Source organism: Somniosus microcephalus, unplaced genomic scaffold, assembly GCF_052327205.1.
Source record: "Somniosus microcephalus isolate GS21.2 unplaced genomic scaffold, FLI_Smic_1.0 unresolved_chr4, whole genome shotgun sequence".
NCBI lineage: Eukaryota > Metazoa > Chordata > Chondrichthyes > Squaliformes > Somniosidae > Somniosus > Somniosus microcephalus.
Window position 1 is genome coordinate 14,885,611 of NW_028225182.1, and position 27,964 is coordinate 14,913,574.

The 27,964-nt window shown below is 44.9% G+C and overlaps 14 non-coding genes across 14 annotated transcripts; 9 read left to right on the forward strand and 5 right to left on the reverse strand.

Moving 5' to 3' along the window:
* Window positions 1–337: 337 nt before the first annotated feature.
* Window positions 338–410, reverse strand: trnav-cac (transfer RNA valine (anticodon CAC)). The gene has a single exon. It is a non-coding gene; the product is annotated as a tRNA-Val (tRNA).
* Window positions 411–6,922: 6,512 nt separating this feature from the next.
* trnak-uuu (transfer RNA lysine (anticodon UUU)) lies at window positions 6,923–6,995 on the reverse strand. The gene has a single exon. It is a non-coding gene; the product is annotated as a tRNA-Lys (tRNA).
* Window positions 6,996–7,436: 441 nt separating this feature from the next.
* trnaw-cca (transfer RNA tryptophan (anticodon CCA)) lies at window positions 7,437–7,508 on the forward strand. Its single transcript has one exon. It is a non-coding gene; the product is annotated as a tRNA-Trp (tRNA).
* Window positions 7,509–8,143: 635 nt separating this feature from the next.
* Window positions 8,144–8,227, forward strand: trnal-cag (transfer RNA leucine (anticodon CAG)). The gene has a single exon. It is a non-coding gene; the product is annotated as a tRNA-Leu (tRNA).
* A 2,381-nt stretch (window positions 8,228–10,608) lies between these two features.
* On the reverse strand, window positions 10,609–10,681 carry trnak-cuu (transfer RNA lysine (anticodon CUU)). Its single transcript has one exon. It is a non-coding gene; the product is annotated as a tRNA-Lys (tRNA).
* Window positions 10,682–11,122: 441 nt separating this feature from the next.
* trnaw-cca (transfer RNA tryptophan (anticodon CCA)) lies at window positions 11,123–11,194 on the forward strand. Its single transcript has one exon. It is a non-coding gene; the product is annotated as a tRNA-Trp (tRNA).
* A 636-nt stretch (window positions 11,195–11,830) lies between these two features.
* trnal-cag (transfer RNA leucine (anticodon CAG)) lies at window positions 11,831–11,913 on the forward strand. The gene has a single exon. It is a non-coding gene; the product is annotated as a tRNA-Leu (tRNA).
* Window positions 11,914–14,294: 2,381 nt separating this feature from the next.
* Window positions 14,295–14,367, reverse strand: trnak-cuu (transfer RNA lysine (anticodon CUU)). The gene has a single exon. It is a non-coding gene; the product is annotated as a tRNA-Lys (tRNA).
* Window positions 14,368–14,808: 441 nt separating this feature from the next.
* Window positions 14,809–14,880, forward strand: trnaw-cca (transfer RNA tryptophan (anticodon CCA)). The gene has a single exon. It is a non-coding gene; the product is annotated as a tRNA-Trp (tRNA).
* A 636-nt stretch (window positions 14,881–15,516) lies between these two features.
* Window positions 15,517–15,599, forward strand: trnal-cag (transfer RNA leucine (anticodon CAG)). The gene has a single exon. It is a non-coding gene; the product is annotated as a tRNA-Leu (tRNA).
* A 2,368-nt stretch (window positions 15,600–17,967) lies between these two features.
* On the reverse strand, window positions 17,968–18,040 carry trnak-cuu (transfer RNA lysine (anticodon CUU)). Its single transcript has one exon. It is a non-coding gene; the product is annotated as a tRNA-Lys (tRNA).
* A 441-nt stretch (window positions 18,041–18,481) lies between these two features.
* trnaw-cca (transfer RNA tryptophan (anticodon CCA)) lies at window positions 18,482–18,553 on the forward strand. The gene has a single exon. It is a non-coding gene; the product is annotated as a tRNA-Trp (tRNA).
* A 636-nt stretch (window positions 18,554–19,189) lies between these two features.
* trnal-cag (transfer RNA leucine (anticodon CAG)) lies at window positions 19,190–19,273 on the forward strand. Its single transcript has one exon. It is a non-coding gene; the product is annotated as a tRNA-Leu (tRNA).
* A 2,904-nt stretch (window positions 19,274–22,177) lies between these two features.
* On the forward strand, window positions 22,178–22,249 carry trnar-ccg (transfer RNA arginine (anticodon CCG)). The gene has a single exon. It is a non-coding gene; the product is annotated as a tRNA-Arg (tRNA).
* The last annotated feature ends 5,715 nt before the right edge of the window (window positions 22,250–27,964 follow it).

The window sequence follows — 27,964 nt, forward strand, 5'->3', positions numbered from 1 at the left end:
TAATGGTTGAGTTCCGTATACACCTTGGAATTCTGGAAAACATGGTTTGTAGTTTGCTGAAACGCGGCTTAGATCTGCTGTTGTGAACCAAGGTAAAGCTGCACGACCCTTGAATAATCTTTCACAATTCAACTGAAAGCAGCCGGAATGTGCAGCTTTGAGAGGGGCTGTCTGCACGGTCAGGGCTGGAAACGGAAGTGAGCGAGCGAAACCGTAGTGTTCTGTGTGTGTGCACAACTGTACAGAATAACACAAATGTAACAGGACTTTGTTACATTGCATAACAAATGCGAATTGATCCATTTTTCTACGATTTAAATGAAGATGATTTACAAAATGTTTCCACCCAGTTTCGAACCGGGGACCTTTCGCGTGTGAGGCGAACGTGATAACCACTACGCTACGAAAACGCTGAATAAAACAGTCGCCTTTTGCTATACATCTATGAATCTATGAAGAAAGTTTTTAAAGTTTGACTGCCACCCAGCAAACATGTTACAATTTCCTTCAGTGTGCAACACACATTTTTGTTGGTTTTAATACAATTATTAAGATTCTCACAGACTTCAATTGTCTTTGTCAGAACTCAAATCCTTGACTGGGAATCAAACCTGATTGTTTTCAATGATAATAGGATTGTCCTATGAGGAGAGATTGAGTAGATTGTGCCTATAATCTATGGAGTTTAGAAGAACGAGAGGTGTTCTCATTGAAAGGTACAATTTTCTTGGAGGGCTTGAAAGGGTAGAAGCTGAGAGGTTGTTTCCCCTGGCTGGAGAGTCTAGAACTAGGGGGCAGAGTCTCAGGATAAGGGGCCGGCCATTTGAGACTCAGATGAGGAGACATTTCTTCACTCAGAGGCTTGTGAATCTTTGCAATTCTCAACCTCAGAGGGCAGTGGATGCTCAGTCATTGAGTATATTCAAGGATTTGAGAGTCCTTTTACACAGAATACAGAAAGTTAACGTTTGTGAGCTCATCCTTTATATTGAGCGGTTTCTCGTCCTTCAATCGGTGTCAGCTTTCGCTCAGCGGTTACTTCGCAGCACCAAATTCTTTGTAATTTCGAACTCTTTCTCACCGCGGGCGCAGTCTGGGCTTTTTTCAATCCCCTTCAACACCGAAACACATTATAGCAGTGATTTTAATTTAGCAGTGTGACATTTTTCGAGGCACCAGTAAATGATTCAATAACTTATTCCTATCAGTGTTGCGAGCAGGGTTCGATTCCCGGTTGGGGAAGAAATTTTGATATCACCGTTTCTTGTTCATGAATGCGATGTAATTTTATTAAATTAATCACATGCATCTAATGTGAATAAATAAGAACTTATAGCGGTCCCACGGATTGTTCTATACATAGAGAAACATAATTCTCTTTAACTTAACTTATGCATGGATAACTTACTTTCCTTTAGTTTAACTAACTTAGTTATGCATGTGTAACTTACCTAACTGTATGTACTTAATTTACTTAATTGTATTACCTACCAGTTAGGGTTGTTACCGCTTTAATTCATCTGTTAGGCCGTTGCCCCTTTAAGAGCCGACTTAACGCGCTGACGTCACGTATCACGTGACGCATGCGCGTTGGTTGTCGACCTGACGCGTTGACGTCACGCGTCACCACGCATGCGCATTGGCTGCCGGCCCGTTTCGGGCTTTCAAGGCGGCCGCCGGCATAGTCCGGCCTACCGCGACTTCGGCTGCATTGGCCAGCAGGCGGGAGCGAAGAGATTCTCTGCTCCCGCAGTAAGTACTGGCATAGCCCGGCCTAATGACTTCGGCCTTAAAGGCCTGCTTCCGTATTGGGGAGATGCACCCATAACGGCGCAGGTCACGTGACCGCTTGGGCGTACGTGAACGTGTTGACGTCACGACGCGGTCACGTGACACAATAAGCCCGGGAATAAAGAGTGGAGCGGGAAGAGGCTTAGGACTCGCTCCCCACGGGACTGGGACGCAGTCCCTGCGGAGTCCCCGCTGGGACAACACCTACAATATGGTGCTCCTGCAGGTAGCCATCTTACCTGCTATCTTACCTGCTGTAACAATCTTGTCTGGTAAGACCTACAACATGGTGTTCCTGCAGTCAGCCATATTACCTGCTACCTTACCTGCTGTAATTATTCTGTTCTGGTAATTAAACCTTTTTTTTATCGTTCGTCGAAGTTAAAACTCTTTTATTTGGTGGCGATTCACACGAACCACCACAAACTGCTATAATCACCATTAATTAACCGGTAACTTTATTTTGCAGAATGAAAGACATGATAATATGGTTACTGAGGGGCAGTCGAAACATCATTCATTTATTTTGCTCTTTGCATCTCCTGAACTGTTAACCCATATCTCATTTTACACATTGCATTTTAGGAGAATGGTTTACAATGTTCATTGCTTGAGAGAGCAGCGATCTGGGGCAAGATTTGTAAAATTTATCGGGACCGGCTATTTCACAGAAAAAACCTATTCTCTCACATGATGTTTTCAGACCACACACTGACCAATCTTTGCTAGGCCCCAAGTGGATGATCTGACACTTGCCCGCGTTGAACTCCATTAACCACTGGTCAGGGGAGATTTAATAGAGGTGATCAAAATTATGTGGGAAACAGTTTCCACTGGCAGGAGTGTCAGCAGGGCTATGGGGGACGAGCAGCGGAGTGGGACTGATTGGATTGCTCGTTCAAAGATGCAACATGAATTGCTCATTTTAACCTGCGATTGATAGATTTTAGTTATCTAACGTTGTAAAGGGATCATTGAAGTCTGTGAGACACTTCATAATTGTTTCTATTATCAATAATCCACCCACAACATTTTGTTGCACACTGCAGGAATTGCTAACATGTATACCGGATGACAGTCAAACTTTAATAACGTTTTATAGAATCAGAGAATATTGCCTGAACCCCTGTGGTTAATGAAGGGAAGTTTAATGTTTGAGTTCCGTAGACACCTTGGAATTCTGGATAACATGGTTTGTAGTTTGCAGAAACGCGGCTTAGATCTGCTGTTGTGAACCGAGGTAAAGCTGCAGGATCCTTGAATAATCTTTCACAATTCAACTGAATTGGCGCAACGGTAGCGCGTCTCAATCAACCAGATCTTGAAAGCTGCGTGTTCAAATCACGTCGGGGTCACTGTTTCTCCGGGTAGTTCCAGAATTACTGTTTTCTTTGCCGTTTCACAATAACCAGACACTTGCTCCAAAGACTGTCTCACTCTTTCCCCAGCGTCAGGGAGTGAAGCGCCACAATTCCTCATTTATTTAATGTGACAAGACACAAGCACAGGTATTCGCTCAAAATCAACCTGCAGGTAGTCACACAGAATAAACAGAGCCAGAGAGACAGGCAGAATCGGGAAACACCGGCAAACACACGAGAGATATTGACAAGGTGAGAAAGCGCTTTGCGATCAGAAAATTGCCTGAATCCCTGTGGTTAATGAAAGGGCTTTTGATGCTTGATTTCCTTACACACCTTGGAATTCAGGTGAACCTGGTTCATGGTTTGCAGAACAATTTAAACCCCTGGGTTAAACCAGAGGGAAGAAAATTCGGCAGTTTAATGAGGTGAAAGGAACATTTTTGACTTGTGCAGTTCGGTCAGAGAAATGCCAGTGAAAGGAAATCATTGCAGAAAGAGCGATTCTGCAGTGTCCCTTCTGTCTGAACAGTGCTTTCTCGATGCTGAATTAAGTACAGGTTTCCGTAGTGTAGCGGTTATCACGTTTGCCTCACTCGCGAAAGGTGCTCGGGCGGAAACATTATTTTTCTGTAAAATAAATTTAACAGGTTTCTTGTGTCAGAAGCAACGAACAATTTAAAGCAGACTCCTAAAATACACAGTGCGTAAATTCTGATAGGGTATAAATCTTCGGCAATGAATAAACTTTCACAAATTATTAAAGTTAAATTACTCAACTTTCGACTGTCCCTCACTGTGAGCATTTCTTTCATTCTGCAAAACAACGCTTTCGGTTAATGAATGTTGATTAAAACAATTAAACCACTAAACTACCAGAACACACATTAAAGAGTTGATCACAATTGCTGATATTTCTTATCTTTTTTCTGGTGTTTTTTCAGCTCTTGGTCCTTTCAGCTCCTGACTGCGGATATTCCTCTGATTAAACGTGAACAAACTGAAATATCTCGCAGCCCCGGCCTCGGTTAATACCAACAGATCTAAGCCGCATTTCAGGCCCGAAAACAAACCCATTAATTAATCGCTTTTCCCCAGCTCCAGAGCTCAGATTGTTACTGCCCATCCCTGGAGCTGCAAGATTCCAGGGACATGGAAAAAACCTCCCCATACACCGAGCACAAGCTCAGGAAAACCCCGGGGGAGATGGTATCCCGGTAACTGAGCCTTCAACAGCATTGAACAAGCACCCGGACGGAAACGTTCTTCATGTGGAAGTGATGAGATGCCGAAATTAATGGAAGAAGTCAGGATGGCCGAGAGGTCTGAGGCGCTGCGTTCAGATCGCAGTGTTCTCTGGCGACGTGGGTTCCAATTCCACTTCTGAAAGTCTTTACTTTTAATTACCAAGCGGAACTCATTTAATTTCACACCACTGTCAAGCACTTTGGGACATCCCTTAAAAGTGGGATTCAGCAGTTCACCTGCTCCATTCACATAGAAACATAGAAGATCGGAGCAGGAGTAGGCCATTCGGCCCCTCGAGCCTGCTCCGCCATTTAATGAGATCATGGCTGATCATCCACATTCAATACCCTGTCCCTGCTTTCTCCCCATATCCCTTTATCTCTTTAGTCTTAAGAAATATATCTCACTCCTTCTTGAATATTTTTAATGAATTGGCCTCAACTGCCTTCTGTGGTACAGAATTCAACAGGTTCACCACTCTCTGGGTGAAGAAATTCCTCCTCATCTCAGCCCTTAGTGGCTTACCCCTTATCCTTAGACTGTGACCGCTTGTTCTGGATTCCCGCACCATCGGGATCATTCTTCCTGCATCTAGTGTGTCTAGTCCTGTTAGAATTTTGTAAGTTTCAATGAGATCCCCTCTCGTTCTTTTAACTCTAGCGAATATAAGCCTAATCATCTCAATCTGTCTTCATACGTCATTCCTGCCATCCCATGTATCAGTCTGGTGATTCTTCGCTGCACTCCCTCCATGGCAAGAACATCCTTCCTCAGATAAGGTGACCAAAGCTGCACACAATACTCTAGGTATGGTCTCACCAAGGCCTTGTACAAATGCAGCAAGGCATCCTTGCTCCTGTACTCGAAACCTCTCACTATAAAGGCCAACATTTGCCTTCTTAACCACCTGCTGCACCTGCATGCTTACCTTCAGCGATTGGTGCACACGGACAACCAGGTCTCATTGCAGTTCCCCTTTTCCCAATCTATTGACATTCTGATAATAAGCTGTCTTCCTGTTTTTGCCACCAAAGTTGATAACCTCACATTTATCCACATTATACTGCATCTGCCATGCTTCTGTTAATCACCTAACCTGTCCAAATCATACTGGAGTTTCTCTGCATCCTCCTCACAGCACACATGCCCACCCAGCTTTGTGTCGTCTGCACACTTGGAGTTATTACATCTAGTTCAACCTTCTAGATCATTAATATATATTGTGAGTAGCTGGAGTCCTAGCACTTATCCCTGCCCTACCCCACTAGTAATTGCCTGCCACTTGGAAACAGACCCGTTTAGACATAATCTGTGCTTCCTGTCTGCCAACCAGTTCTCTATCTAAGTCTGTACCTTACCCCCAATCCCATGTGCTTTAACTTTGCACGCCAATCTCTTATGTGGGACAATATCGAAAGCCTTCTGAAAGTCCAAATACACCACATCCACTGGTTCTCCCTTATCTATTCTACCAGTTACATCCTCAAAAAATTCTAACATTTCCATCTGACCTGGTACTGAAAGTGGAGACGGTTCCACAGTGTAGCAGTTATCACGTTTGCGGAATCATTTTGTTGGAACTTGCTCCTTCTGCTTGTCCAGGGGCGAGATTGCTCTCCTGTGTGTGGAAATAACAAATAAAACAAAAGAATTAGGAGCTGGAGTAGCCCATATATTGTGTAAAATGAGATATGGGTAACAGTTAACAGTTAACATGCAAAGCACAAAACTTGCTGACAAGGGTGGTGCTGTTGCTGTTTGGCGAACCGACCTCTACCTAGCGGAAGCTGTACGCCAACTCTCCAACACCTCCTCCTACCTCCGCCTGGACCATGACCCCACTACCGAATATCAAGTCACCATTTGCAAGACTGTCACTGAACTCGTATGAGAAGAGATTGAGTAAACTAGGCCTGCAATCTCTTGAATTCGGAAGAATGGGAGGGGATCTCATTAAGCATGCACAATTATTACAGGGTTTGATCGGTTGGATGCTGGGAGAATGTTTCCCTTGGCTGGGGAGTCTAGAACCAGGGGCCACAGCCTCAGGATAAAGGTTAGGCCATTCAGGACTGAGAGGAGAATAAATTTCTTCACACAGAGGGTGGTGAATCTTTGGAATTTTCTACCCCAGATGGCTGTGGAGGCTCAGTCATTGGGTATGTTCAAAACAGAAGTCGGTAGATTTCTGTCTGGTAAGGGCATCAAGGGATATGGCGATAGGGCCGGTGAATGGATTTGAGGCAGGAGATCAGGCATGGTCTCATAGAATCCCCTGCATTTGCTTAAAAATCTGTTCCATTATCTCTGACGAAAGGTTATCGACCTGAAACGTTAACTCTGTTTCTCTCTTCGCAGAAGCTGCCTGACCTGCTGAGTATCTCCAGCATTTTCTGTTTCAATTCAGATTTCCAGCATCTGCAGTATTTTCTCAGTTCGCATTTCTTTCATTGTGCAAAACAAGGTTATTGCTCAATTAATGACGCTTTGAAAGCAACATAAAAGTTTAACAAAGTAAATACCGCCTAACGTGGGACTCGAACCCACGACTCTGAAATTAAAAGTCTCAAGCTCTACCGACTGAGCTAGCCGGGCCGGTCGAAACTATATTTCATTGTCGCTGATTGCAGTCAGGCCCGGCCCGGTCACAACAGCATGTCTGAGCCGCGTTTCTGCAAACTACGAAACAAGTTCTCCAGAAGCCCAAGGCGTATAAGGAACTCAAGCAGCAAAATCCCTTTCATTAACCACAGGCAATTTTCTGATCGCAAAGCGCTTTAGTCCTTGTCAATATCTCTTGTCTATTTCCCGGAGATTCCCGATTCTGTCTTTCTCTCTGGCTCTGTTTATTGTGTCTGTGGCCACCTGCGGGTTGATTTTGAAGGAATACCTGTGTTTGTGTCTGCTTGGTACGTTAAACAAATGAGGGCATCAGGCGCTTCTGTGAATGACACTGAGGAATCAGGAGAAGGCAGGAGGAATGAAACAGTGTTTGTGGAACGTGTGTATATGAAAACAGCGCGGTTTATATTTTCGGACCTCGTGGCGCAACGGTAGCGCGTCTGACTCCAGATCAGAAGGCTGCGTGTTCAAATCACGTCGGGGTCAATGTTCTTCCGGGTAATTTAAGATTTATTGTTTTCTTTGCCGTTTCACAATAACCAGACTCTTGCTCCAAAGACTGTCTCACTCTTTCCCCAGTGTCAGGGAGAGAAGCGCCACAATTCCTCATTTATTTAATGTGACAAGACACAAGCACAGGTATTCGCTCAAATCAACCTGCAGGTGGTCACACACAATAAACAGAGCCAGAGAGACAGGCAGAATCGGGAAACACCGGCAAATACACGAGAGATATTGACAAGGTGAGAAAGCGCTTTGCGATCAAAAAATTGCCTGAATCCCTGTGGTTAATGAAAGGGCTTTTGATGCTTGATTTCCTTACACACCTTGGAATTCAGATGAACCTGGTTCATGGTTTGCAGAACAATTTAAACCCCTGGGTTAAATCCATTAATTATTCGCTTTTCCCCAGCTCCAGAGCTCAGATTGTTACTGCCCATCCCTGGAGCTGTAAGATTCCAGGGACCCAGGACAAACCTCCCCATACACCGAGCACAAGTTCAGGAAAACCCCGGGGGAGATGATATCCCGGTCACTGAGCCTTCATCAGCATTGAACAAGCACCCGGACGGAAACGTTCTTCATGCGGAAGTGATGAGATGCAGAAGTTAACGGAACAAGTCAGGATGGCCGAGCGGTCTAAGGCGCTGCGTTCAGGTCGCAGTCTTCTCTGGTAGGCGTGAGTTCGAATCCCACTTCTGACAGTCTTTACTTTTAATTACCAAGCGGAACTCATTTATTTTCACACCACTGTAATGGCATTGGGACATCACCTTAAAAGAGGGATTCAGCAGTTCACCTGCTCCATTCACATAGAAACATAGAAGATAGGAGCAGTAGTAGGCCATTCGGCCCCTCGAGCCTGCTCCGCCATTTAATGAGATCATGGCTGATCATCCACATTCAGTACCCTGTCCCTGCTTTCTCCCCATTTCCCTTTATCTCTTTAGCCTTAAGAAATATATCTAACTCCTTCTTGAATATATTTAATGAATTGGCCTCAACTGCCTTCTGTGTTACAGAATTCAACAGGTTCACCACTCTCTGGGTGAAGAAATTCCTCCTCATCTCAGCCCTTAGTGGCTTACCCCTTATCCTTAGACTGTGACCGCTGGTTCTGGATTCCCGCACCATCGGGATCATTCTTCCTGCATCTAGTGTGTCTAGTCCTGTTAGAATTTTGTAAGTTTCAATGAGATCCCCTCTCGTTCTTTTAACTCTAGCGAATATAAGCCTAATCATCTCAATCTGTCTACATACGTCATTCCTGCCATCCCATGTATCAGTCTGGTGAATCTTCGCTGCACTCCATCCATGGCAAGAACATCCTTCCTCAGATAAGGTGACCAAAGCTGCACACAATACTCTAGGTATGGTCTCACCAAGGCCTTGTACAAATGCAGCAAGACATCCTTGCTCCTGTACTCGAAACCTCTCACTATAAAGGCCAACATTTGCCTTCTTAACCACCTGCTGCACCTGCATGCTTACCTTCAGCGATTGGTGCACACGGACACCCAGGTCTCATTGCAGTTCCCCTTTTCCCAATCTATTGACATTCTGATAATAAGCTGTCTTCCTGTTTTTGCCACCAAAGTTGATAACCTCACATTTATCCACATTAAACTGCATCTGCCATGCTTCTGTTAATCACCTAACCTCTCCATATCATACTGGAGTTTCTCTGCATCCTCCTCACAGCACACATGCCCACCCAGCTTTGTGTCGTCTGCACACTTGGAGTTATTACATCTAGTTCAACCTTCTAGATCATTAATATATATTGTGAGTAGCTGGAGTCCTAGCACTTATCCCTGCCCTACCCCACTAGTAATTGCCTGCCACTTGGAAACAGACCCGTTTAGACATACTCTTTGCTTCCTGTCTGCCAACCAGTTCTCTATCTAAGTCTGTACCTTACCCCCAATCCCATGTGCTTTAACTTTGCACGCCAATCTCTTATATGGGACCTTATCGAAAGCCTTCTGAAAGTCCAAATACACCACATCCACTGGTTCTCCCTTATCTATTCTACCAGTTACATCCTCAAAAAATTCTAACATTTCCATCTGACCTGGTACTGAAAGTGGAGGCGGTTCCACAGTGTAGCAGTTATCACGTTTGCGGAATCATTTTGTTGGAACTTGCTCCTTCTGCTTGTCCAGGGGCGAGATTGCTCTCCTGTGTGTGGAAATAACAAATAAAACAAAAGAATTAGGAGCTGGAGTAGCCCATATATTGTGTAAAATGAGATATGGGTAACAGTTAACAGTTAACATGCAAAGCACAAAACTTGCTGACAAGGGTGGTGCTATTGCTGTTTGGCGAACCGACCTCTACCTAGCGGAAGCTGTACGCCAACTCTCCAACACCTCCTCCTACCTCCGCCTGGACCATGACCCCACTACCGAATATCAAGTCACCATCTGCAAGACTGTCACTGACCTCGTATGAGAAGAGATTGAGTAAACTAGGCCTGCAATCTCTTGAATTCGGAAGAATGGGAGGGGATCTCATTAAGCATGCACAATTATTACAGGGTTTGATCGGTTGGATGCTGGGAGAATGTTTCCCTTGGCTGGGGAGTCTAGAACCAGGGGCCACAACCTCAGGATAAAGGTTAGGCCATTCAGGACTGAGAGGAGAAGAAATTTCTTCACACAGAGGGTGGTGAATCTTTGGAATTTTCTACCCCAGATGGCTGTGGAGGCTCAGTCATTGGGTTTGTTCAAAACAGAAGTCGGTAGATTTCTGTCTGGTAAGGGCATCAAGGGATATGGCGATAGGGCCGGTGAATGGATTTGAGGCAGGAGGTCAGCCATGGTCTCATAGAATCCCCTACATTTGCTTAAAAATCTGTTCCATTATCTCTGACGAAAGGTTATCGACCTGAAACGTTAACTCTGTTTCTCTCTTCGCAGAAGCTGCCTGACCTGCTGAGTATCTCCAGCATTTTCTGTTTTAATTCAGATTTCCAGCATCTGCAGTATTTTCTCAGTTCGCATTTCTTTCATTGTGCAAAACAAGGTTATCGCTCAATTAATGACGCTTTGAAAGCAACATAAAAGTTTAACAAAATAAATACGGCCTAACGTGGGGCTCGAACCCACGACTCTGAAATTAAGAGCCTCATGCTCTACCGACTGAGCTAGCCGGGCCGGTCGAAACTATATTTCATTGTCGCTGATTGCAGTCAGGCCCGGCCCGGTCACAACAGCATGTCTGAGCCGCGTTTCTGCAAACTACGAAACAAGTTCTCCAGAAGCCCAAGGCGTATAATGAACTCAAGCAGCAAAATCCCTTTCATTAACCACAGGCAATTTTCTGATCGCAAAGCGCTTTAGTCCTTGTCAATATCTCTTGTCTATTTCCCGGAGATTCCCGATTCTGTCTTTCTCTCTGGCTCTGTTTATTGTGTCTGTGGCCACCTGCGGGTTGATTTTGAAGGAATACCTGTGTTTGTGTTTGCTTGGTACGTTAAACAAATGAGGGCATCAGGCGCTTCTGTGAATGACACTGAGGAATCAGGAGAAGGCAGGAGGAATGAAACAGTGTTTGTGGAACGTGTGTATATGAAAACAGCGCGGTTTATATTTTCGGACTTCGTGGCGCAACGGTAGCGCGTCTGACTCCAGATCAGAAGGCTGCGTGTTCAAATCACGTCGGGGTCAATGTTCTTCCGGGTAATTTAAGATTTATTGTTTTCTTTGCCGTTTCACAATAACCAGAATCTTGCTCCAAAGACTGTCTCACTCTTTCCACAGTGTCAGGGAGAGAAGCGCCACAATTCCTCATTTATTTAATGTGACAAGACACAAGCACAGGTATTCGCTCAAAATCAACCTGCAGGTGGTCACACAGAATACACAGAGCCAGAGAGACAGGCAGAATCGGGAAACACCGGCAAATACACGAGAGATATTGACAAGGTGAGAAAGCGCTTTGCGATCAAAAAATTGCCTGAATCCCTGCGGTTAATGAAAGGGCTTTTGATGCTTGATTTCCTTACACACCTTGGAATTCAGATGAACCTGGTTCATGGTTTGCAGAACAATTTAAACCCCTGGGTTAAATCCATTAATTATTCGCTTTTCCCCAGCTCCAGAGCTCAGATTGTTACTGCCCATCCCTGGAGCTGCAAGATACCAGGGACCCAGGACAAACCTCCCCATACACCGAGCACAAGTTCAGGAAAACCCCGGGGGAGATGATATCCCGGTCACTGAGCCTTCATCAGCATTGAACAAGCACCCGGACGGAAACGTTCTTCATGCGGAAGTGATGAGATGCAGAAGTTAACGGAACAAGTCAGGATGGCCGAGCGGTCTAAGGCGCTGCGTTCAGGTCGCAGTCTTCTCTGGAGGCGTGAGTTCGAATCCCACTTCTGACAGTCTTTACTTTTAATTACCAAGCGGAACTCATTTATTTTCACACCACTGTAATGGCATTGGGACATCACCTTAAAAGAGGGATTCAGCAGTTCACCTGCTCCATTCACATAGAAACATAGAAGATAGGAGCAGTAGTAGGCCATTCGGCCCCTCGAGCCTGCTCCGCCATTTAATGAGATCATGGCTGATCATCCACATTCAGTACCCTGTCCCTGCTTTCTCCCCATTTCCCTTTATCTCTTTAGCCTTAAGAAATATATCTAACTCCTTCTTGAATATATTTAATGAATTGGCCTCAACTGCCTTCTGTGTTACAGAATTCAACAGGTTCACCACTCTCTGGGTGAAGAAATTCCTCCTCATCTCAGCCCTTAGTGGCTTACCCCTTATCCTTAGACTGTGACCGCTGGTTCTGGATTCCCGCACCATCGGGATCATTCTTCCTGCATCTAGTGTGTCTAGTCCTGTTAGAATTTTGTAAGTTTCAATGAGATCCCCTCTCGTTCTTTTAACTCTAGCGAATATAAGCCTAATCATCTCAATCTGTCTACATACGTCATTCCTGCCATCCCATGTATCAGTCTGGTGAATCTTCGCTGCACTCCATCCATGGCAAGAACATCCTTCCTCAGATAAGGTGACCAAAGCTGCACACAATACTCTAGGTATGGTCTCACCAAGGCCTTGTACAAATGCAGCAAGACATCCTTGCTCCTGTACTCGAAACCTCTCACTATAAAGGCCAACATTTGCCTTCTTAACCACCTGCTGCACCTGCATGCTTACCTTCAGCGATTGGTGCACACGGACACCCAGGTCTCATTGCAGTTCCCCTTTTCCCAATCTATTGACATTCTGATAATAAGCTGTCTTCCTGTTTTTGCCACCAAAGTTGATAACCTCACATTTATCCACATTAAACTGCATCTGCCATGCTTCTGTTAATCACCTAACCTCTCCATATCATACTGGAGTTTCTCTGCATCCTCCTCACAGCACACATGCCCACCCAGCTTTGTGTCGTCTGCACACTTGGAGTTATTACATCTAGTTCAACCTGCTAGATCATTAATATATATTGTGAGTAGCTGGAGTCCTAGCACTTATCCCTGCCCTACCCCACTAGTAATTGCCTGCCACTTGGAAACAGACCCGTTTAGACATACTCTTTGCTTCCTGTCTGCCAACCAGTTCTCTATCTAAGTCTGTACCTTACCCCCAATCCCATGTGCTTTAACTTTGCACGCCAATCTCTTATATGGGACCTTATCGAAAGCCTTCTGAAAGTCCAAATACACCACATCCACTGGTTCTCCCTTATCTATTCTACCAGTTACATCCTCAAAAAATTCTAACATTTCCATCTGACCTGGTACTGAAAGTGGAGGCGGTTCCACAGTGTAGCAGTTATCACGTTTGCGGAATCATTTTGTTGGAACTTGCTCCTTCTGCTTGTCCAGGGGCGAGATTGCTCTCCTGTGTGTGGAAATAACAAATAAAACAAAAGAATTAGGAGCTGGAGTAGCCCATATATTGTGTAAAATGAGATATGGGTAACAGTTAACAGTTAACATGCAAAGCACAAAACTTGCTGACAAGGGTGGTGCTATTGCTGTTTGGCGAACCGACCTCTACCTAGCGGAAGCTGTACGCCAACTCTCCAACACCTCCTCCTACCTCCGCCTGGACCATGACCCCACTACCGAATATCAAGTCACCATCTGCAAGACTGTCACTGACCTCGTATGAGAAGAGATTGAGTAAACTAGGCCTGCAATCTCTTGAATTCGGAAGAATGGGAGGGGATCTCATTAAGCATGCACAATTATTACAGGGTTTGATCGGTTGGATGCTGGGAGAATGTTTCCCTTGGCTGGGGAGTCTAGAACCAGGGGCCACAACCTCAGGATAAAGGTTAGGCCATTCAGGACTGAGAGGAGAAGAAATTTCTTCACACAGAGGGTGGTGAATCTTTGGAATTTTCTACCCCAGATGGCTGTGGAGGCTCAGTCATTGGGTTTGTTCAAAACAGAAGTCGGTAGATTTCTGTCTGGTAAGGGCATCAAGGGATATGGCGATAGGGCCGGTGAATGGATTTGAGGCAGGAGGTCAGCCATGGTCTCATAGAATCCCCTACATTTGCTTAAAAATCTGTTCCATTATCTCTGACGAAAGGTTATCGACCTGAAACGTTAACTCTGTTTCTCTCTTCGCAGAAGCTGCCTGACCTGCTGAGTATCTCCAGCATTTTCTGTTTTAATTCAGATTTCCAGCATCTGCAGTATTTTCTCAGTTCGCATTTCTTTCATTGTGCAAAACAAGGTTATCGCTCAATTAATGACGCTTTGAAAGCAACATAAAAGTTTAACAAAATAAATACGGCCTAACGTGGGGCTCGAACCCACGACTCTGAAATTAAGAGCCTCATGCTCTACCGACTGAGCTAGCCGGGCCGGTCGAAACTATATTTCATTGTCGCTGATTGCAGTCAGGCCCGGCCCGGTCACAACAGCATGTCTGAGCCGCGTTTCTGCAAACTACGAAACAAGTTCTCCAGAAGCCCAAGGCGTATAATGAACTCAAGCAGCAAAATCCCTTTCATTAACCACAGGCAATTTTCTGATCGCAAAGCGCTTTAGTCCTTGTCAATATCTCTTGTCTATTTCCCGGAGATTCCCGATTCTGTCTTTCTCTCTGGCTCTGTTTATTGTGTCTGTGGCCACCTGCGGGTTGATTTTGAAGGAATACCTGTGTTTGTGTTTGCTTGGTACGTTAAACAAATGAGGGCATCAGGCGCTTCTGTGAATGACACTGAGGAATCAGGAGAAGGCAGGAGGAATGAAACAGTGTTTGTGGAACGTGTGTATATGAAAACAGCGCGGTTTATATTTTCGGACTTCGTGGCGCAACGGTAGCGCGTCTGACTCCAGATCAGAAGGCTGCGTGTTCAAATCACGTCGGGGTCAATGTTCTTCCGGGTAATTTAAGATTTATTGTTTTCTTTGCCGTTTCACAATAACCAGAATCTTGCTCCAAAGACTGTCTCACTCTTTCCACAGTGTCAGGGAGAGAAGCGCCACAATTCCTCATTTATTTAATGTGACAAGACACAAGCACAGGTATTCGCTCAAAATCAACCTGCAGGTGGTCACACAGAATAAACAGAGCCAGAGAGACAGGCAGAATCGGGAAACACCGGCAAATACACGAGAGATATTGACAAGGTGAGAAAGCGCTTTGCGATCAAAAAATTGCCTGAATCCCTGCGGTTAATGAAAGGGCTTTTGATGCTTGATTTCCTTACACACCTTGGAATTCAGATGAACCTGGTTCATGGTTTGCAGAACAATTTAAACCCCTGGGTTAAATCCATTAATTATTCGCTTTTCCCCAGCTCCAGAGCTCAGATTGTTACTGCCCATCCCTGGAGCTGCAAGATACCAGGGACCCAGGACAAACCTCCCCATACACCGAGCACAAGTTCAGGAAAACCCCGGGGGAGATGATATCCCGGTCACTGAGCCTTCATCAGCATTGAACAAGCACCCGGACGGAAACGTTCTTCATGCGGAAGTGATGAGATGCAGAAGTTAACGGAACAAGTCAGGATGGCCGAGCGGTCTAAGGGGCTGCGTTCAGGTCGCAGTCTCCTCTGGAGACGTGGGTTCGAATCCCACTTCTGACAGTCTTTACTTTTAATTACCAAGCGGAACTCATTTATTTTCACACCACTGTAATGACATTGGGACATCCCTTAAAAGTGGGATTCAGCAGTTCACCTGCTCCATTCACATAGAAACATAGAAGATAGGAGCAGGAGTAGGCCATTCGGCCCTTCGAGCCTGCTCCGCCATTTAATGAGATCATGGCTGATCATCCACATTCAGTACCCTGTCCCTGCTTTCTCCCCATATCCCTTTATCTCTTTAGCCTTAAGAAATATATCTAACTCCTTCTTGAATATATTTAATGAATTGGCCTCAACTGCCTTCTGTGGTACAGAATTCAACAGGTTCACCACTCTCTGGGTGAAGAAATTCCTCTTCATCTCAGCCCTTAGTGGCTTACCCCTTATCCTTAGACTGTGACCGCTGGTTCTGGATTCCCGCACCATCGGGATCATTCTTCCTGCATCTAGTGTGTCTAGTCCTGTTAGGATTTTGTAAGTTTCAATGAGATCCCCTCTCGTTCTTTTAACTCTAGCGAATATAAGCCTAATCATCTCAATCTGTCTTCATACGTCATTCCTGCCATCCCATGTATCAGTCTGGTGAATCTTCGCTGCACTCCCTCCATGGCAAGAACATCCTTCCTCAGATAAGGTGACCAAAGCTGCACACAATACTCTAGGTATGGTCTCACCAAGGCCTTGTACAAATGCAGCAAGACATCCTTGCTCCTGTACTCGAAACCTCTCACTATAAAGGCCAACATTTGCCTTCTTAAGCACCTGCTGCACCTGCATGCTTACCTTCAGCGATTGGTGGACACGGACACCCAGGTCTCATTGCAGTTCCCCTTTTCCCAATCTATTGACATTCTGATAATAAGCTGTCTTCCTGTTTTTGCCACCAAAGTTGATAACCTCACATTTATCCACATGAAACTGCATCTGCCATGCTTCTGTTAATCACCTAACCTGTCCATATCATACTGGAGTTTCTCTGCATCCTCCTCAGAGCACACATGCCCACCCAGCTTTGTGTCGTCTGCACACTTGGAGTTATTACATCTAGTTCAACCTTCTAGATCATTAATATATATTGTGAGTAGCTGGAGTCCTAGCACTTATCCCTGCCCTACCCCACTAGTAATTGCCTGCCACTTGGAAACAGACCCGTTTAGACATACTCTTTGCTTCCTGTCTGCCAACCAGTTCTCTATCTAAGTCTGTACCTTACCCCCAATCCCATGTGCTTTAACTTTGCACGCCAATCTCTTATGTGGGACCTTCTGAAAGTCCAAATACACCACATCCACTGGTTCTCCCTTATCTATTCTACCAGTTACATCCTCAAAAAATTCTAACATTTCCATCTGACCTGGTACTGAAAGTGGAGACGGTTCCACAGTGTAGCAGTTATCACGTTTGCGGAATCATTTTGTTGGAACTTGCTCCTTCTGCTTGTCCAGGGGCGAGATTGCTCTCCTGTGTGTGGAAATAACAAATAAAACAAAAGAATTAGGAGCTGGAGTAGCCCATATATTGTGTAAAATGAGATATGGGTAACAGTTAACAGTTAACATGCAAAGCACAAAACTTGCTGACAAGGGTGGTGCTGTTGCTGTTTGGCGAACCGACCTCTACCTAGCGGAAGCTGTACGCCAACTCTCCAACACCTCCTCCTACCTCCACCTGGACCATGACCCCACTACCGAACATCAAGTCACCATCTGCAAGACTGTCACTGACCTCGTATGAGAAGAGATTGAGTAAACTAGGCCTGCAATCTCTTGAATTCGGAAGAATGGGAGGGGATCTCATTAAGCATGCACAATTATTACAGGGTTTGATCGGTTGGATGCTGGGAGAATGTTTCCCTTGGCTGGGGAGTCTAGAACCAGGTGCCACAACCTCAGGATAAAGGTTAGGCCATTCAGGACAGAGAGGAGAAGAAATTTCTTCACACAGAGGGTGGTGAATCTTTGGAATTTTCTACCCCAGATGGCTGTGGAGGCTCAGTCATTGGGTATGTTCAAAACAGAAGTCGGTAGATTTCTGTCTGGTAAGGGCATCAAGGGATATGGCGATAGGGCCGGTGAATGGATTTGAGGCAGGAGATCAGGCATGGTCTCATAGAATCCACTACATTTGCTTAAAAATCTGTTCCATTGTCTCTGACGAAAGGTTATCGACCTGAAACGTTAACTCTCTTTCTCTCTTCGCAGAAGCTGCCTGACCTGCTGAGTATCTCCAGCATTTTCTGTTTCAATTCAGATTTCCAGCATCTGCAGTATTTTCTCAGTTCGCATTTCTTTCATTGTGCAAAACAAGGTTATCGCTCAATTAATGTCGCTTTGAAAGCAACATAAAAGTTTAACAAAATAAATACCGCCTAACGTGGGGCTCGAACCCACGACTCTGAAATTAAGAACCTCATGCTCTACCGACTGAGCTAGCCGGGCCGGTTGAAACTATATTTCATTGTCGCTGATTGCAGTCAGGCCCGGCCCGGTCACAACAGCATGTCTGAGCCGCGTTTCTGCAAACTACGAAACAAGTTCTCCAGAAGCCCAAGGCGTATAAGGAACTCAAGCAGCAAAATCCCTTTCATTAACCACAGGCAATTTTCTGATCGCAAAGCGCTTTAATCCTTGTCAATATCTCTTGTCTATTTCCCGGAGATTCCCGATTCTGTCTTTCTCTCTGGCTCTGTTTATTGTGTCTGTGGCCACCTGCGGGTTGATTTTGAAGGAATACCTGTGTTTGTGTCTGCTTGGTACGTTAAACAAATGAGGGCATCAGGCGCTTCTGTGAATGACACTGAGGAATCAGGAGAAGGCAGGAGGAATGAAACAGTGTTTGTGGAACGTGTGTATATGAAAACAGCGCGGTTTATATTTTCGGACCTCGTGGCGCAACGGTAGCGCGTCTGACTCCAGATCAGAAGGCTGCGTGTTCAAATCACGTCGGGGTCAATGTTCTTCCGGGTAATTTAAGATTTAGTGTTTTCTTTGCCGTTTCACAATAACCAGACTCTTGCTCCAAAGACTGTCTCACTCTTTCCCCAGTGTCAGGGAGAGAGGCGCCACAATTCCTCATTTATTTAATGTGACAAGACACAAGCACAGGTATTCGCTCAAAATCAACCTGCAGGTGGTCACACAGAATAAACAGAGCCAGAGAGACAGGCAGAATCGGGAAACACCGGCAAATACACGAGAGATATTGACAAGGTGAGAAAGCGCTTTGCGATCAAAAAATTGCCTGAATCCCTGTGGTTAATGAAAGGGCTTTTGATGCTTGATTTCCTTACACACCTTGGAATTCAGATTAACCTGGTTCATGGTTTGCAGAATAAATTAAACCCCTGGGTTAAATCCATTAATTATTCGCTTTTCCCCAGCTCCAGAGCTCAGATTGTTACTGCCCATCCCTGGAGCTGCAAGATACCAGGGACCCAGGACAAACCTCCCCATACACCGAGCACAAGTTCAGGAAAACCCCGGGGGAGATGATATCCCGGTCACTGAGCCTTCATCAGCATTGAACAAGCACCCGGACGGAAAACTTCTTCATGCGGAAGTGATGAGATGCAGAAATTAACTGGACAAGTCAGGATGGCCGAGCGGTCTAAGGCGCTGCGTTCAGGTCGCAGTCTCCTCCGATAGGCGTGGGTTCAAATCCCACTTCTGACAGTCTTTACTTTTAATTACCAAGCGGAACTCGTTTATTTTCACAACACTGCAATGACATTGGGACATCCCTTAAAAGTGGGATTCAGCAGTTCACCTGCTCCATTCACATAGAAACATGGAAGATTGGAGCAGGAGTAGGCCATTCGGCCCCTCGAGCCTGCTCCGCCATTTAATGAGATCATGGCTGATCATGCACCTTCAGTACCCTGTCCCTGCTTTCTCCCCATATCCCTTTATCTCTTTAGCCTTAAGAAATATATCTAACTCCTTCTTGAATATATTTAATGAATTGGCCTCAACTGCCTTCTGTGGTACAGAATTCAACAGGTTCACCACTCTCTGGGTGAAGAAATTCCTCCTCATCTCAGCCCTTAGTGGCTTACCCCTTATCCTTAGGCTGTGACCGCTGGTTCTGGATTCCCGCACCATCGGGATCATTCTTCCTGCATCTAGTGTGTCTAGTCCTGTTAGAATTTTGTAAGTTTCAATGAGATCCCCTCTCGTTCTTTTAACTCTAGCGAATATAAGCCTAATCATCTCAATCTGTCTTCATACGTCATTCCTGCCATCCCATGTATCAGTCTGGTGAATCTTCGCTGCACTCCCTCCATGGCAAGAACATCCTTCCTCAGATAAGGTGACCAAAGCTGCACACAATACTCAAGGTATGGTCTCACCAAGGCCTTGTACAAATGCAGCAAGACATCCTTGCTCCTGTACTCGAAACCTCTCACTATAAAGGCCAACATTTGACTTATTAACCACCTGCTGCACCTGCATGCTTACCTTCAGCGATTGGTGCACACGGACACCCAGGTCTCATTGCAGTTCCCCTTTTCCCAATCTATTGACATTCTGATAATAAGCTGTCTTCCTGTTTTTGCCACCAAAGTTGATAACCTCACATTTATCCACATTATACTGCATCTGCCATGCTTCTGCTAAATCACCTAACCTGTCCATATCATACTGGAGTTTCTCTGCATCCGCCTCACAGCACACATGCCCACCCAGCTTTGTGTCGTCTGCAAACTTGGAGTTATTACATCTAGTTCAACCTGCTAGATCATTAATATATATTGTGAGTAGCTGGAGTCCTAGCACTTATCCCTGCCCTACCCCACTAGTAATTGCCTGCCACTTGGAAACAGACCCGTTTAGACATACTCTTTGCTTCCTGTCTGCCAACCAGGTCTCTATCTAAGTCTGTACCTTACCCCCAATCCCATGTGCTTTAACTTTGCACGCCAATCTCTTATGTGGGACCTTATCGAAAGCCTTCTGAAAGTCCAAATACACCACATCCACTGGTTCTCCCTTAACTATTCTACCAGTTACATCCTCAAAAAAGTCTAACATTTCCATCTGACCTGGTACTGAAAGTGGAGACGGTTCCACAGTGTAGCAGTTATCACGTTTGCGGAATCATTTTGTTGGAACTTGCTCCTTCTGCTTGTCCAGGGGCGAGATTGCTCTCCTGTGTGTGGAAATAACAAATAAAACAAAAGAATTAGGAGCTGGAGTAGCCCATATATTGTGTAAAATGAGATATGGGTAACAGTTAACAGTTAACATGCAAAGCACAAAACTTGCTGACAAGGGTGGTGCTGTTGCTGTTTGGCGAACCGACCTCTACCTAGCGGAAGCTGTACGCCAACTCTCCAACACCTCCTCCTACCTCCGCCTGGACCATGACCCCACTACCGAATATCAAGTCACCATTTGCAAGACTGTCACTGACCTCGGATGAGAAGAGATTGAGTAAACTAGGCCTGCAATCACTTGAATTCGGAAGAATGGGAGGGGATCTCATTAAGCATGCAAAATTATTACAGGATTTGATCGGTTGGATGCTGGGAGAATGTTTCACCTTGGCTGGGGAGTCTAGAACCAGGGGCCACAGCCTCAGGATAAAGGTTAGGCCATTCCGGACTGAGAGGAGTAGAAATTTCTTCACACAGAGGGTGGTGAATCTTTGGAATTTTCTACCCCAGATGGCTGTGGAGGCTCAGTCATTGGGTATGTTCAAAGCAGAAGTCGGTAGATTTCTGTCTGGTAAGGGCATCAAGGGATATGGCGATAGGGCCGGTGAATGGATTTGAGGCAGGAGATCAGCCATGATCTCATAGAATCCCCTGCATTTGCTTAAAAATCTGTTCCATTACCTCTGACGAAAGGTTATCGACCTGAAACGTTAACTCTGTTTCTCTCTTCGCAGAAGCTGCCTGACCTGCTGAGTATCTCCAGCATTTTCTGTTTCAATTCAGATTTCCAGCGTCTGCAGCATTTTCTCAGCTCGCATTTCTTTCATTGTGCTAAACAAGGTTATCGCTCAATTAATGACGCTTTGAAAGCAACATAAAAGTTTAACAAAATAAATACCGCCTAACGTGGGGCTGGAACCCACGACTCTGAAATTAAGAATCTCATGCTCTACCGACTGAGCTAGCCGGGACGGTCGAAATTCTATTTCATTGTCGCTGATTGATGTCAGGCCCGGCCCGGTCACAACAGCATGTCTGAGCCGCGTTTCTGGACACTACGAAACAAGTTCTCCAGAAGCCCAAGGCGTATAAGGAACTCAAGCAGCAAAATCCCTTTCATTAACCACAGGGGTTCAGGCAATTTTCTGATCGCAAAGTGCTTTAGTCCTTGTCAATATCTCTTGTCTATTTCCCGGAGATTCCCGATTCTGTCTTTCTCTCTGGCTCTGTTTATTGTGTCTGTGGCCACCTGCGGGTTGATTTTGAAGGAATACCTGTGTTTGTGTCTGCTTGTTACGTTAAACAAATGAGGGCATCAGGCGCTTCTGTGAATGACACTGAGGAATCAGGAGAAGGCAGGAGGAATGAAACAGTGTTTGTGGAACGTGTGTATATGAAAACAGCGCGTTTTATATTGTCGGAGCTCGTGGCGCAACGGTAGCGTGTCTGACTCCGCATCAGAAGGCTGCGTGTTCAAATCACGTCGGGGTCACTGTTCCTTTGGGTAATTCCAGAATTATTCTTTTCTTTGCCGTTTCACAATAACCAGACACTTGCTCCAACGACTGTCTCACTCTTTCCCCAGTGTCAGGGAGAGAAGCGCCACAATTCCTCATTTATTTAATGTGACAAGACACAAGCACAGGTATTCGCTCAAAATCAACCTGCAGGTGGCCACACAGGATAAACAGAGCCAGAGAGACAGGCAGAATCGGGAAACACCGGCAAATAGACGAGAGATATTGACAAGGTGAGAAAGCGCTTTGCGATTAGAAAATTGACTGAATCCCTGTGGTTAATGAAAGGGCTTTTGATGCTTGATTTCCTTACACACCTTGGAATTCAGGTGAACCTGGTTCATGGTTTGCAGAACAATTTAAACCTATGCGTTAAATCAGAGGGAAGGAAATTCGGCAGTTTAATGAGTTTGAAAGGAACATTATTGACTTGTGCAGTTCGGTCAGAGAAATGCCAGTGAAAGGAAATCATTGCAGAAAGAGCGATTCTGTAGTGTCCCTTCTGTCTGAACAGTGCTTTCTCGATGCTTAATTAAGTACAGGTTTCCATAGTGTAGCGGTTATCAAGTTCGATTCACAAGCGAAATGTCCCCGGTTCGAGCCCGGACAGAAACATTATTTTTCTGTGAAATACATTTAACAGCTTTCTTGTGTCAGAAGCAACGAACAATTTAAAGCAGAATCCTAAAATACACAGTGCGTAAATTCTGATAGGGTATAAATCTTCGTCAATGAATAAACTTTCACAAATTATTAAAGTTAAATTACTCAACTTTCGACTGTCCCTTACTGTGAGCATTTCTTCCATTCTGCAAAACAACGCTTTCGGTTAATGAATGTTGATTACAACAATTAAACCACTAAACTACGAGAACACACATTAAAGAGTTGATCGCAATTGTTGATATTTCTTATCTTTTTTCTGGTGTTTTTTCAGCTCTTGTTCCTTTTCAGCTCCTGACTGCGGATATTCCTCTGGTTAAACTTGCTTTCTCCCCATACACCTGGATCCCTTTAGCCTTAAGAAATATATCCAACTCCTTCTTGAATATATTTAATGAATTGGCTTCTACTGCCTTCTGTGGTAGAGAATTCCACAGGTTCACCACTCTCTGGGTGAAGAAATTCCTACTCATGTCTGTCCTAAATGGCCTACCCCTTATCCTTTGACTGTGACCCCTGGTTCTGGAGTCCCCGACCATCAGGAACATCCTTCCTGCATCTAGTCTTTCCAGTACTGTCAGAATTTTATAAGTTCAATGAGATCCCCTCTCATTCTTCTAAACTCCAGCGAGTACGAGCCCAATCCTCCCAATCTCTCCTCATATGTCATTCCTGCCATCCCAGGTATCAGCCTGGTCAATATTCGCTGAACTCCTTCCATGGCAAGAACATCCTTCCTCAGATAAGGCGACCAAAACTGCACTCAATACTCAAGATGTGGTCTCACCAAGGCCCTGTACAACTGCAGCAAGGCATCCTTGCTCCTGTACTCGAATCCTCTCGCTACGAAAGCCAACATACCATTTGCCTTCTTAACCGCCTGCTGCATCTGCATGCTTACCTTCAGCGACTGGTGCACAAGGACACCCAGGCTTGCGAACCGTGTGTGCCCCTGGGATCCATGGGCCTTTATGCAGGCGTATGCCAGCAGGCCCAGGGCAACAAGAGACCGAAGCTCTGGAGACACCAGGTAAGTCGTATTGGTTTTTTGATTCAGAGGCGTTAGCCAGCGGCGAGTTTCCGATCGCATTTTCCAGGCCGATTGTATTTCAGGAGTCTGGTTTAAAATGCTCGTTGCTTATGTCACCAGGAATCTGGGGCAACTTTTGTTTAATTTAATGGGACCAGTTATTGCACGGGATAAAATTTTCTGGAACACATAATTTCTGCAGTTGTGGCCGAGCCAATGTTTTATAAAGGTTCATCATAACGTCCTTGCTTTTGTACTCTGCGCCTTTATTTATAAAGCCCCGGTTACTGTAAGCTTTTTAAATTGGTTTCTCAACCTGTCCTGCCACATTGAACGATTTGTGTACATACACCCCCAGGTAACTCTGTTCCTGCAACCACTTTGGAAATGTATCCTTTATTTTATATTGCCTCTCCTCATTCTTCCGACCAAAATGTATCAATTCGCACTTTTCTGTTTTTAACTTCATCTGCCACATGTCCGCCCATTCCACCAGCCGATCCATGTCCTCTTGAAGTCTATCACTATACTCCTCACTGCTCACTATACTTCCAAGTTTTGTATCATCTGCAAATTATGAAATTGTGCCCTGGACACCTAACTCCAAAGGATTAATATATGCAAAAAGGGCCGTGGTCCTAGTACCGACCCCTGGGGAACACCACTGTGTACCTTCCTCCATTCAGAGAAACAACAGTTTAGCACTACTCTCTGTTTCCTGTCACTTCGCCAATTTGACACCCATGCTGCCACTGTCCCTTTTATTCCATGGGCTTCAGATTTGCTGGCAAGCCTGATACGTGGCACTTTATCAAATGCCTTTTGGAAGTCCATGTCCACCACATCAACTGCATTTCACTCATCAACCCTCTCTTTCACCTCATCTCAAAAATTGTAATCAAGTTGGGAAAAGACGATTTGCGTTTAACAAATCCGAGCAGACTTTCCTTAATTAATCCACACTTGTCCAAGTGACTGGTCATTTTGTGCAGGGTTACCCTTTCTAAAAGCTTCCTCACTACCGACGTTAAGCTGACTGGCGTGTAGTTGCTGGGTTGAACCGTATACACTTTTTTCAACAAGGCTGTAACATTTGCGATTCTCCAGACGTCTGGCACCACCCCATATCCAATGAGTATTGGAAGATTATGGTCAGCACCTCCGTAATTCCCACCTTTACTCCCCTCAGCATCCTAGGATGCATTTCAACTGGTCCTGGTACAGCCAGCTTTCTAGTACCTCCTCTTTATCAATTTTTATCCCATCCAATATTCAACACAGCTCATTAACTGTAGCAGTGGGCCCGGGCGGCGCTTCAGTAGACAGTTCGAAAAGACAAAGTCACTGTCTCGGTCTTAAGTGCTCTGCTCATCAAGAACAACCACTCAAACAAAATGGTTTTACAATGCTTACCTCTTATCTCCAGTCAAATTTATCAGTTCGCTAGGTTAGTATGATTCTTGCTTCGGGGTTATTGGTTGAAACTTGCGAGGGATCCCGGACGAGCCCTTATTTTGCCCGCGAATTATGAACTTGCTGTTCGAACTTTTGAAAAAAAAAACACTGGCTTTGATACACAGCTTTTCACGAACTCAGGACGTCCCAAAACGCTTTAAGCCCATTGAAGTCCCTTTGAAGTGTTGTAATGTGGGGAAACATGTGCCCAAATCACCCCCACATGAATCTCAACTCTTTGGGAAGGAGTTCGGTGCAAAGACTCAGGCGCCTCAATGATGTGGACTTTCTTTGAATGAGTTCTGCTTGCAACTGCACTCGAGCTTGAAACATCTCCCGGGCTTCCATCTCACGGGAGCAGAGTGTGGTTGCTGTGCAGCGGTTAGCATGTCGGTGACGAGCTTGGGGTTGAGACGCGTCGCTTTCAATCTATGAAATTTCACCAAGGCCCAGAGAAAAGAAATGCTGAATGGAACAGTCCCTGTGAGTGATGGATTGAAGGGGACGGCGCTCCGAGCACAGCTGGAGAACGCGCAGTGCAGCAAAAGTGTTCGCAGCATTAAATGTCAGATTTTAATCCCACAATAATTAGACATGTAATTAACAACAGCTCTTATACAAATATTTGCGAATTTTAGCCGAGGAACTCCAACATGTTATAGTTCCGAGTTCGATATACAAGTTAATCAAACCTTTATCGAATTCTAAAGTATCTGTTCCAAACATTTGATATCTTTTCCTTACCTCTACTACGTGACAATTTGCACGTTTAATAGTGTAACCTAACACAACTGCCCACCTTCTGATGGAAGGTTTTCGACCGGAAACTTTAAATCTGCTTCTCTCTCCACAGTTGCTTTCTGACCTGTTGAGTGTTTCCAGCACTTTCTATTTTTATTACCCGACCTTGTTACCAGAGTATCACTTCCCTTAGCTCCTTACCACACTCCTTCCTTACATGTAGCATTGTCCGACAAACAGGCTCCATTCGCACAACGGGATGTTCTGCTTCAGACATTCATTGGAACTATAAGGGGAGCCAGTGGAGGCAGCATACTTGGATTTCCAAAAGACATTCGGTAAGGAAACACGTTAAAGCTTTTTACATAAGATAAGGGCTCATGGGACTGGAGGTCATGTATTAGCAAGAATAGAGGATTGGTTAACGGACAGAAAATAGAGAGCAGGAATTATCGGGAGATTTTCAGATTGGCAGGCTGTAACTCGTGGTGTGCCGCAAGGATCAAGTGTGCATGCTTCGGCTATTTACAGTCTATATTACTGACTTAGATGAAGGAACAGGGTGTAATGTATCCAAGTTTTCTGATGATCCAAAGCTAGATGGGAAAGGAAGCTGTGAGGAGGACACAAAGAGCCTACAATGGGATATAGACAGATTAAGTGAGTGGGCGGGCAATAAGGTGGCAGATGGAATATAATGTAGGAAATGTGAGGTTATTCACTTTGGTCGGAAGAATAGACAAGGAGAATATTTTTAAATGGTAAAGCTATTAATTCTTTCGTTCTGCAAATGAAAGTTATGGGGTAGGTAATGGTAATTTATACAATTCTAATTTTTTCAAATCAGCTGAATGTAGTCAATTTCATCAGGTTGTGATTTAAAATCTGTTATAAAAGTCACTTTCCTGACCAGTATTCGAAACAGTGTGGCGGAGGTAAAAGGACTGTTTTTCTGAATCATTTAAAGGTGATCGCTATGAATCACGCAGCATAGGTTTAAAATCACAGCTACAATTTGTTTCGGTGTCGAAGAAGGGGATTGAATATGACAATAAAATCACCACGCAACGCCCGCGGTGAGAAGGAGGTCGAGCATATAATTAAGTTGAGGCTGCGAAGTTACCGCTGAGCTAAACCTGGCGCCGATCAAAGAATGGGAAACCGCTCAATATAAAGGATGAGTTCACAAACATCAGGCACAGTGCAGTCTGGTCAACGTCAAGCCTCTCTTTCTTATTCAGAGACATGAATGGGAGTCAGACGCCACAAACTTTAATTAAAGGCACAGCTACGAGTAACACTTCCAAATCTTTTCACTGTAAAATTAATTCACTTTATTTAATGGCTGACTGCATTGAATCTGAAAATGATCTCCATGAGATTTTATGTTCGCTGCTGATTCGCTTTGCCGTGGTTTCCGTAGTTCAGCGACTATCATGTTCGCCTCCTGCAACAACAGTTCCCAAATCGAACCCGGGTGGATATGTTCGAGTGGAACATTTTTATTCTCTGCAATAACCGGTCCGGTTATATTGAACAAAATTTGTCCCAGATTCCTGATGTCGTAAGTAATGAACATTTTAAACCAGCCTCCTAAAATACGATGGGCCTTGAAATTGCGATCGGAGGTTTGTCGCCGGCTTACGCCTCCGAACTGAGAAACAAATCCCAATTAACTGGTGTCTCCGCAGCTTCGCACTCTTGCGGTCTTGGGCCTGCTGGCGTACGCCTGTATAAAGGCCCACGGATACCATTTGGCGCTCACGGTTCGGCATCATCCGTTGGCCAGGCCAACCAATCA